Below are 12324 nucleotides of genomic sequence, written 5' to 3'. Positions count from 1 at the left end.
TACTAGTTTGTTTATATTGATAAAAGAAGTTATGTTTAGTATCCATTTTTTTTTAAACTCTTTTTATAAAATTAAAAAAAAATTGTTTTTAAAAAAAAAGAAAAATATGAGACAAAAATGCTTTTTTTTTGGAAGAGGTGAAGCATGTTAGAGATGCTTATTAATTAATAAGTCACAAATCCCAAAAAATATCATTTAAATAAAGTCCTATTAATGAGTGTCTGAAGACAATAGTTAACGTTCAATTTTTAATTATAATCAATCACATTTTTTGGTACAGTTACATATTTATTAGCTAAAGATTTTTTATTTTTTATTTTTTTGCAATGGGATCCATTAAATTCCTCCTTAACATATGCACAAATGAACCATTAACAAAAGCTATTTAAATATTCACATAATATGTTTTTTAAATGACATTAATTATATTCTTGAGACATTATTTTATAAGGTTTATATAGTAAAATTTATAATAGTTCTAGCAATTTCTTTTCTTGGAATTCAAAACAGTTGGAGTGTTTTCTATGTAGTATATATAAAATTATATATTATTTAACAATCATTTCTGCATTGGAGTCATGAGCTCTATACCGATTACATAATTTGAAGAGCGTACAAATGGAAAAGAAAATATATTCAGTATATTGTTTAAAGATAACCCAATGCTAATAGATAGTTCATAATTTCAGCATAGTCTGTGTCTACTTCTTGAGGAACTTCTTGTACCAACGGGCTGAATGTTTAGGGTATCTTTTATTCCCGTTTTTATAGTCTACAAAGTTTAGTCCGAATCGAATAGTGTAACCTGAGGACCACTCAAAATTATCCAACAATGACCATGCAAAGTATCCCTTAACATTAGCGCCTTCCCTATATATACCAAAGAAAGAAGTGAAATCCAGTTAGAATTCTATAATTTGTGTGTGTGTGTGTGTGTGTGAGAGAGAGAGAGAGAGAGAGAGAGAGCACTTACTTGATTGCCCTAAGAAGATACCAAAGATGGTCACGATGATACTCAAGTCTTTGTTGGTCAGCAAGGGATTCCTTACGTGACAAAGTAGCATTATTGAACTCACCCACTCCTACAAATATAGTTGGGAGAATTTAGCTTCAAATGGAAATCTCATAACTAGCAATAACATTCCAATTTTTCATGAGCTTACGGGATAAAAAAAAAAAAAAAAAAAAAAAAAAAAAAAAAAAAAAAAAGGAGTTAGAGGAAATTACCATTTTCGGTGATATAAATTAGTGGATTGTGGTACTTCCTCTTTATATACAGCAAAATCTCCCGAATTCCTTTAGGAAAAATATAAAGCCAACTTGAAGCAGTCTGGGATTTTTAAGGGATACTAACATAAGGCAACATGATGTGATTATCTTTAATTGCAAGATAGAATATATATATATATATATATGTGTGTGTGTGTGTGTGTGTATATTTATATAATCGTATCATTGATATGACATCAATCATATTCATTACCTCGACACTTTATAATTTTTGTTCCTGTAAAATTGATAATAGCTTTACTATTTTCTTTATGAACTTTCTAGAATGCTAGGCCATTGAGTACTTTCAATATACTAAAAAAAAAAAAAAAATTGTTTATTTTTCCTCTAACTACTAGAACAAAAATGTTGAAATGTATTTAGCTAGCTAGTACGTACCGCTGGACCAAGGAGGATCCCATTCCGTGAAGCTGCAAAGTGCAAAGACAAGAAAAAGAATGACCCAGTTGGTATTACCATATTAGATAAATAAGAAACTCATAAGCATGGCTGCAAGTGTTGAATTTGTACTTACCAGTAAGATTAGCGACAGCATCTGTCACGTAACTTGCTCTATCACCAGTAGGTTGAGGGGCATAAGTTGCATAATAAGCTGTATAGTAATTTAATCCTATAAAATCAAACGACCCTTTTACCAGCTTGGACTGCTCTTTGGTGAACTTGGGTAATCGGTCTTTAACGAGAGATCGCATGCTATGCGGATAATCACCATTTGTCAATGGGTCCATACACTTGCAAAAACAATAGAAAATTTAAAATTTATGCATATTGTAAATCTATTAAATTTTTACATACATTAGTTGAAAAAATTCTAAAGAAAGCCAACCAAAAGGTGGTGTGATATTTAGTTTGAAAGTGACAATTTCATCTTAACGAAAAAGAAAATTAGAAGAAATAGCGTGATTTTGGATGCATGCATTTTGGTGATTGCTTATTTGCTAAAATTATAATAAAAAGGAAGAAAAAAAATTGGTCATGGTATAGTCCATCAAATTCACCTCAAAAACCTTAAATGGTTTTTTTCTTTTGGTTGGATTTGCCAAATGCACAACTGAGTTAAACAACAACGAAAACGGAAAGAAGAAAAGAAAAGAAAATTTAGGTCATTTAAACAAGCTAGGGAAGTTTCTCAAAGCAGACTTCTTGGTTTTTTCTCAATAAATTTTTAATTGGAAAACGTTTGTCCAAATGGAAACAGTATTTTTTTTTTTTTTTAATGAAATGGAAATAGTATTTTGTATCAAATAATACCACCACTTTATTAATATTAAAATCTAATAAACGATAGATATGTGTGCAAAAAATAACTACCCACTAACACATGTCTTTCATTTATTAGTGGATAATTATTTTTTGCAAACATGTCTTTCACTTATTAAATTTTGATACTGCTGGCGTGATATCATTTGATTTTAAATAGCTCTTTATAAAAATGAGTTAGCCCTCTAAAGTCCAAAGAGTGATTTTTTTTTTTAATTGATACAATATCAAATTAGATAACTTTTGTATGTTTATTAGAATATAAAAATATATTAAGTTCTTTTTAGGATTGTTTAGTTGACCTAAGTATTTTGATAACTTGTATATTCACTATACTTATGAATAATGATTTTTTTTTTTTTTTTGTGAAAAACTTATTTTAGTATTTAAAAAAATTCAAGACTTTATCTTAATATATATATATATATATATTTATATATATATAAGTGCTACCTACCCCCAAGCAAAATTTCCGGATCTTGCCCGACTTCAATATATAATTAATCATTGGGAGATCTACTTTTGATTTTGCCTTCATTTGGGTTGAGAAATTTAGTGATATGGGTAAAATTAACAAATTGTACCCATTAATTACATCCTCCAAACGGAAAGGATTAAATTATAAAATGTAAAATAAAATCCATCAAGCAGAACTTACCATCCAAACATAGAATCAAGGTAACGTAGCGCAGCCCCGCGGTCACTCTCTGTATCAGACAGTGGCATTATCCAGTAACTCGGTAACGTTATCCCTATTGCACCTTTCTGTGCTGCCTGCATGGTGAACATCTTTTTTACAATCAAAGCTTATTCAAGGGATTTCTTATATTTATCTAAGTTAAACTTCATTATCATTGTTCAAATTAGTTTTAGAAATTGCTATTTATGTGAAACTGTATCATTTGAAAACCAAACATGTATATTTAGGGTGTTTTTTTTTTTTTTTTAATTATAAATTTAATATGTTAAAATTTTGAAAGTCGAACCTGATATTTTTTCTTATACACTTCAACAGTGGCTGCATGAGCAAGCAGTTGGTTGTGTGTCACCAAATATGGCTCTGTTCCTGAATTCCCGCCAGTGCAATTTAGATTTAGCCAGGCAGAGCATCGACCTGGTGCTAATGATCCCCCTGCATAACCATTATTGCTGAAAGTCCGTGGCTCATTTAGTGTGATCCAATGCTTTACCCGATCACCAAATTCCTTGAAGAGAAGTTCCGAGTAGTCCCGGAAAACATTACTGAATAGTAGATGCACATGTTAGAATAATCGCTAAATAAATTCACTTTTTCTTGATAGTTTAACATTTTTGGGACAAATGGTGACTTACTAATTTTATAATGGTATTGAGTTTGAACTTGTCTCTCCACTCAATGTCCCATTTTTTTTTTTAAAATTAAAAATTTCACCTATTAGGCTCAAGGAACTCAATTCCGTACTTGAGGCTGTACCGGTTTAGCCAGCAGTATGATATATTTCGAGTACTGGTCAATACCAGTATACCATTTCAAGATTATCGCTAATATATATATATATATATATATATATATAATTTTAAAATGATAAATTTATGTCACTCATCTAATCAATAACAACAATAATAATATATACTTTAGAGAAACCAAGAAGTTCATCAAAAAAAAAAAAAAAAAAAAAAAAGGAGAAACCAACAGCGTAAATATATTTTAGTGTGTATCATTGTAGTTATATAATATATATATATATATATATATATACATTTATATTTATATTTATATCCCTCTACATGATTGTGGGTGCGTGGGTTACTACTGGGGTGGCAAGTTAAAAACAAGTCCCATCAATTTACTTAACATTAATAATAATAATAATATTGTATATATACCTCCTTTTCAAAAAAAAAATATTGTATATATACCTCAGTACATGTGCCTAACACCTTGGTAATGAAAGAAAAAGAAAGTATAGGGGCAAACAAAAAGTTAAGAGCATGGGCCACGTGGTTGGTGGAAATGAATTGATACTAAAAACAAGTTTGACAAATGTTCAACACTTTTGAGCATTTCATAGTTCCACCTAACCATCTGGCATCATTGACTAAATATTATTCCCTCCGTCCCACTTTGTTTGTCCTGTTTGAAAAATCAAACTTTTTAAGGAAACATCATTTATTATCTTGTCTATATTTTAAAAATGTATAAGTTTCCAAAACTACCCTTAAATAAATTTATAAAAAAATTGAATTAGTAAATTAATAGGGATATAATAGGAACATTAGTAAATTAATGACTTTTATTTTTAGAAACAAGACAATATTTTGGGACATTCCTAAATAGAATAGAGGACAAACAAAGTGGGACGGAGGGAGTAGATAAGAAAATTTGAAAGACACAAAGCTGAAAGCACACAATTGTAGTGCATTAGCAGTGAAGAAACCAAAGACACAGGAAAAAAGAAGAAGAAGAAGAAGAAGAAGAAGAAGAAGAAGAAGGAGAATAAAGAAGTTGCAGTGGCAGCTACAATGGAGAGGAATGGGATCTCAGTCATTAGGCACCAAGTCAATGAGTCACAGACCCATTTTTCTCATCTTCTTCTTCCTTTTATTTTTCTTTTTCTTCTTGTTTGTACCGGTCCAAAACATCTTTACTGGCTGAAACAGCTGGATTTCGCCGGTACAACCGTTATTTTTTCCTGTACGAAACAAGGGGTGTACTTGTACCGGTGCACTAGCCAATATGTTATATACTGGTTGTACTGGCCAGTACGATACGGAATTGACTTCCTTGATTAGGTTCCATCATTGAGTTGGGCCCCACTTATTAAGGGGATTTGAAAGCCATATATAGAATTGTTAAAATAATGGTTAAATTAATAATTTTAGGTTTTGACACAAATAGTAGGTTATCACTTAATATAAATGTACAACCGTTATTTTTTCCTGTACGAAACAAGGGGTGTACTTGTACCGGTGCACTAGCCAATATGTTATATACTGGTTGTACTGGCCAGTACGATACGGAATTGACTTCCTTGATTAGGTTCCATCATTGAGTTGGGCCCCACTTATTAAGGGGATTTGAAAGCCATATATAGAATTGTTAAAATAATGGTTAAATTAATAATTTTAGGTTTTGACACAAATAGTAGGTTATCACTTAATATAAATGTCCTCAATTTTTCTTTTTTCTTTTTAACTATATATGGTAGTTGTTTAAAATCATTATTATATATGATACAGTCAATATATACATAAAACATCTATAATGGGATGGAGAATATGCATAGATTATTTGGTAAATTCTTCTTCTTTTTTTGGGTAAATTTTTGGTGAATCATTCACTTACACAATGTGTGGACTTAGGAAACCACCATACTCATCTTCTAACGCTTGGGGAAGATCCCAATGGAAGATTGTAGACCTGCATTCAGTAATAGAAAAATAAAGTGTAAATTATAAAATGTAAAATAAGTTCTTGATATTTTGGAATTTTAATATTGAATCCTAACCTTTGCGTAGAAGCCTATTGATGAGCTTGTTGTAGTAATTGATTCCTTCCCTATTCACACCACCACTTAGTTTTCCTTTTGAAATAATTAGATTAAAAAATGAGATTGTTAAAAACATAATATAGTCACAAAACAATAACCATTCCATTCCACCTAAGAAGTGTACTTGATGTTACTCATTTTTATGTCCTTTTCATTGGATGGATCTAAACTTTTATGGGATTATGAAAAAGATTATCTTACTTGGTAGTACTCGACTCCATGAGATTGAGAATCTGTATGCATATAATGCATCTTTTCCATAATTTGAACATCTTTCTGCAAAGTATAATCACAAAACATATATAAATTGTTGGAAAAATCTGGAATGAAGAATTTCACTACCTTGTTTGCTTTTTAGAAAAATTTTAGAATTCAACCTTTTTGTTCTCTTTTCTTCAAAGAATTCAAATTTGGGTTGATAGAAAAAAAACCGTAGTATGAAACAAAATGGTCAAAGAGATGAAGGAGAAAAAAAAATATATGGTAAAGGCTTTTAGTGTTTGAGTACGGTACAAGGACAATTAGTTATTTTTTCTAAAAAATTATTTTGATTAAAAATAATAAAAGGTCCACTATCAATTGAAATTCAGTGAAATTAAAAAGAAAAAGTTTTGGATAACATTCAAAATGCCGTGAGCTAAAATTGTGGGATAAGATAAAAGTCGGTATAAACAAATGTGATGTTAACTTGGTTAAAAAAATTGGGGAGAATGAATCCCTCAATTTTGTATTACTGTGTAACGCTTTTCCCTTCTGGTTATCAAAGCAGTTTTCTTGGACAACTTTTTGCTTCTTTTTTTTCTTTTCTTTTTTTCATACTTCAGAATATATATACATGTGCATGTGTGTGTGTTTGCGTGCATGGGCACTTGAACCCTCGGTTATCAAACTATGTAATTGTACAACAAAACTCTTGGTAATTAATTTCCAATTAATATGAGTGGTTTTCTTTCCAGTTTTAATTATGAACACGAAACAACATATATACCTTGTAGCGATGATATTGATCGTTAGCTACATCTCCAGTGCTTCTATCCGTTATCCTTTCTGCAATTTCATTGTAAGTTAATAATGTATTTAGAGAATACCAAAGGATTCTATTTTTTCTTTTACTATTTAAGAGCCATAAGAGAAATGGAACTAGTACTTAAGCCTCACGAGTCACAACCATAACATATACAACTTATTTCTAGTTTGGAGTTCAGTTATGGAAGAAAGGAAGGAAGAGAGGAGAAAATGAAGAAAAATAAATACAAAAAGATAGGAATGTGACATTTTACATTCTTCTTCTTCTAATTCTTTCTTTTTTCTTTTTTAAAAATCAATTGGGGACAAGTATCCTCAAACTCTGTCATAGATCTTGTTAAGTCATCAATATTTAAATAAATATTATTTTTATATTTATTTAAAAGTTTTAACTTATTAATAGTGGAGCAAAATCTATACGACTTATTGTTAAAAAGTTTTCGAATCTTTTAATGAAATTACCCTAATAATTTTAAAGAATCTCAATAATGATCCATTTCCCGTCAGTTTTTTGAATTTACCATTCCACACTAAGACAATGAATTCCCTTATATTCAAATTAGGCCATATAAGGGAGAGTTATTATTTTACTAACAACGATGTCCAATTTCAAGCGTTTACTAATTAGTCTATAGACTCTATACTAAAATGCCACATTTAATTACTTCATGCATGACTGCATGAGTCTTGGCTTACTAATTTATCAACCAAAAAAAAAAAAAAATTAAAGTGAAAGAAAGAGTACTAAAATGTGACATTTACTTTGACTGCATAAGTCTTGGCTTATAAATAGGTTTCAGTTAACTTAATTGGTAAAGTCTCTAATGGTTGAATAAGAGATTTGGGATTCAATTCCTGCTTATATTAAAAACCGATTGGTGTCTTTGTCTAATAATAAAAAGCTATCATCAAGAGATGACACCATAAATTAAAAATCTCAAAAAAAAAAAAAAAAAGTCTTGGCTTACTAATGTATCAACCAAGAAAATAAATAAAAGTGAAAGAAATAGAATTTTGGCTTACTAAATTAGACTATCGGTGTTTGGCTCTGAATTTTCACACACTTATAAATACTATTAATTACAACAAATTGAATCATTGGCTTACGCATAAACAACCATAAACACAAATATCAAATGACATTTAAAGTAATGGTAATTTGATAGTCCAAGAATAGGAAATTTGAATTGTGAATGGGAAAAGGTTTGATTTCAAACATGCTTAGTCTAAGGATCCAACCACTAATAGAAAGATGACATGTGTCCAGTCATGTACAATGTGCATAACTCACTTGGTTGGTTGAGCTAAGTTAGTCATATACATTGCACATAATTAGGACAAATGTCATCTTCTTATTGGCGATTGAAGCCCAACGCTCCAAACATGTTTGGACCAAAACTTTGTACTTCTAAATATCTCTTTTGGAAATATCGGCGAATATCAACCAGTGGAGCTACAAAGGTTTTGACTAAATACAAAACATTAAGATCCTCCTAGATAAAAATGAATTATTTCATGGTTAAAATTAAATATTACACCAAAATTTTCGTAATCTAGAAGATGGTTAAAATTAAATACAAAATTTTCATGAGCTTTACAATACTAATTTGGCCGACAGGTTTTGACAATCTACAAAAGCTCTGGCAAGCAAGAGCGAATACTCTAGCCTCCCAGAGCTAGTTCCGCAGAAAAAGTGAAATCCAGTGTAAAACAGGAAGAAGTAAAAAGATTTTTATAATGCCACTACCTGTACCGAGAATTGAGCAGCTATTTTGCTTGGTCCTAATACCATATGCTTTGATTTAAGTTGAAATGAAAAGAAAAATTATTTTCATTTGAAATGGATCAATGTTGATAATATGTTGATTAATGAGTCTAATTCAAATTCAAATACAGATAAAAATAGGCTACCAAATATCACTTCATTAATTCTCTCTAAACCATCCGTTACAAATCAATGATTTAACTGTTGTACATTCTGTGGAGAGGACTTGAAATAATTTTTCCGAAATTAAGTTTCATCTAAATATTGCACAATATTTCATTGGTAATTCATACTTTCGAGTTTCATATTGTTGGGGAGAGAAAGAAAAAGAGACCTGGATGTTCATGAGTGTAGGTGTCCCATATACTTGGTCCTCTACCATCTTCTTTTGCTGCACCTTCATACTGCAATTTTTTTTTTTTGATAAACAACACTCAATAAACATTCATTAATCCAGAACAGAGTTCAAATTGATTACATCACATTGTATTTGGTCCTTAATAACTAAGGGGGTATCCTCTACCCAAACAATACAATCATCTAAACCTTTGGCATATTTTGCCAATATGTGAGCTGCCTTGTTGCAACCCCTTCTAGTGTGGACAACCTTCCACGCACTAAATTGCCTCAGAGACCATTCAATGCCTTCAATTACCTTCCTTATGGAGCTTTGAATGGGACCTTGCCCTCGCAGAGCATTCACCACAATCTGCGAGTCGCTCTCAATGATGATATCTTTGAGTCCAAGATCCCATGCCAGTTGTATCCCCTCCTCCACGGCTTTAGCTTCCGTCTCCAATGCACCCAAAGGCAGCTCCATGCGTTTACTCATCGAGCCCATCAGCTGGCCCCTTTCATTTCTGATCACAACACCTACTCCACAACAACCAATACTCCCGAAAACAGCTCCATCTGTATTGATCTTGTACCAGCCGAGACTAGGAGGATTCCATGAGGGCATACCTGAATTGGGAGGCCGGGGATTAACTTGATGAGTCTGCCTCACTCTGCTGTGAATCTTACCATTTCAGCTACTGTTTTTCCACTCCCTTCATGTCTGAGTTTGTTCCGATTACTCCATAAACTCCAACCCATAATTGCAAACAAAACCCAATCAACCGCCGGGCATGTCTCCCTTATTTCCCTCCTCAAAGTCCAAGCAAGGCTCAGGCAAAAGGGGAAGCTTTATTTTTGTTGCACTCCAAACCTTTGCTGCTGTTTTACATCCCCACAGTATATGGCTGACAGTTTCATCTCTTCCACACACATCACAGCTAGTTTCCACCTCCACACCTTTCGACTTTAGTCTAAACTTTGTTGGGAGAATTTTTTTGCACGCCCTCCACATGAAGTGCCTAATTTTGTTTGGGCAGTCCAAGTTCCAAATGAGCTTCCAAATGGCTTTAGATTTCGACCCATCTGAACTTTCCCCTCTTTCTCCATGCTTACTTAGCTTCGGCACCAACTTCTGGGCTGCCCAGTAAGCACTCTTCACAGTGAAACAGCCATTAGGAGTCCAAGCCCACACTATGGAGTCTTTAGGAAGCCTAGGACTAAGAGGAATTCCCAATACAGTTTCAGCTTCATGGGGAAGGAAAGAGTTTTCTACTGCAAATTTGAAAGAACGCACATGTGCACATAATAATATTGATCATATGCTTCACATCCCAAGACATTTGAAAAATAAAAATTATAATACAAATTAACATAGAGAAAATTGAGACTTAGTTACCTGATAAGACGCTGACGCTGACGCTGTCCCAAAAATAAAACCTCTGGGAAAACTGGTCCGGTTGAATGAAGTGTCATGACTTGATGAAACAGCAATGACATTAATCAATAAGGCAAGAAGAACTAGGAGGCCTAAGTCTGGATATCCTCGAAATGCCATAATTGATTTTGGCATTTCGTGTAGCACTAGGTATAATCTGCTGGTTTTTATAGAGGAGCATTACGTAATCTAATTTATTTAGAAAAGAAAAAGATAGAGACGAAAGGAAAAAAATGGAAAAGGACATGCTAATGTAAGTGATCATAGCTGTCTTTCAACTGATTGTTTGACATTTTAAGTACCACGTAAATTTATAGATACCCTCTAAATTACAAACTTAGACCGTCCACATCAACTCGAGAAAAAATTAATCTATTTTAGCATAAAAATTTATTTTTTCTATTTTATTTTTAATCATGTTTTCAAAACACTCATATTATTTTTAATTTTTTAATGGTCTATCTATTCATACTCTATTAAGATAAAAATTGGATTATATTAGAAGGTATAATCTGTCATCCACTCATCTTTTGTCTTCACTTAACAAAAAAAGAAAAACAAATAAGAAAAACTTATTAAGACTTATTTAAGTGAGCCTAGTTTTAGTACATATTTTTTTGGCCTCCAGGGCATTCAAGTACATGATTGCCAAAATAAGTCGGAATGCCTTATCATGCCTATTTTATTCTCATGCATTCGGCATACGTGAGTACCTCACACCTTCCCACAACATAATTTGACCCCGAACTCGTCTTTGGTGGACATAGATCATTTTTCTTATCCATTGAGTCAATCAAATAAAAAAAACTTTTTGTTTTTTGTTTTTTGTTTTTTTTTTTTCCCTTTAAAAATAAAATAAAATAAGTTGCGACTCCTTCACTCTTCAAAACCCATGATTTTTAATAAAAAATCTCAAACACATCTTCTTCTTTTTTTCCCCTCTAAAAACCCTTCCAGAGGGGCGTTGTCATGTGGTGGGTGTCCACAATTAGCTTGTGAATTTGCTATGTAGCTTGCGTTTTCAGCTTTGGAGTGATCTGAAAAAGCTACATAATTAGCTGTATTGAAGTTTAGACCTAGAAAATCAAATAACCTATTTACTAGTTTGGATTGCTTTTTTGTGAACTTGGATAATCGGTCACCAATGAGAGATAAAAAATAAAAAAATCTTTTGTTTAAAACTCATAAAATAATATCTTATTTAACAAGCATTTCTGCATTAGATTCTTGTGCTCCATACAAGTTACATAATTTAAAGAGCACAAAAATGGAAAATAAATTATCTTCAATTCATTGTTTGGAGATTGTCCATTGCTAATAGATAGTTCATAATTGGAGCATAATTCGTCTACTTCTTGAGGAAATTCTTGAACCAATGGGCAGAATATTTGGGGTATCTTTTATTCTCATTTTTGCAGTCTACAAAGTTGATTATGAATCTAACAGTGTAACCAAAGGACCACTCAAAATTGTCCAACAATGACCATGCAAAGTGATGATGTTCTAAAATCGTTAGTGAGTTGTAAGCTCCAAGTCGCTTCAATGGGTATCTGTGAATAAGAACAAAGAGACCAAACAGCAGGCACCGGTGTGGTATTGGCCAAAAACCCTCTGAAGGTCAAGTGAGTGAATGAGAAGTCTCTATGAACTCTATAGTGAGAGAGCTAGAGAGTTTCTGCGTA

General features: G+C 32.0%; 1 pseudogene; it reads right to left on the bottom strand.

Annotated features, from left to right (window-relative positions):
- Positions 1 to 664: 664 nt before the first annotated feature.
- Positions 665 to 10776, bottom strand: LOC115974136 (annotated as a pseudogene).
- Between the last annotated feature and the right edge of the window lie 1548 nt (positions 10777 to 12324).

The sequence above is a fragment of the Quercus lobata genome, chromosome 1 (genome assembly GCF_001633185.2).
Source record: "Quercus lobata isolate SW786 chromosome 1, ValleyOak3.0 Primary Assembly, whole genome shotgun sequence".
Lineage (NCBI taxonomy): Eukaryota > Viridiplantae > Streptophyta > Magnoliopsida > Fagales > Fagaceae > Quercus > Quercus lobata.
The sequence above is the reverse complement of the archived record's forward strand: the minus strand, read 5'-3'. Positions and strand labels throughout refer to the sequence as shown.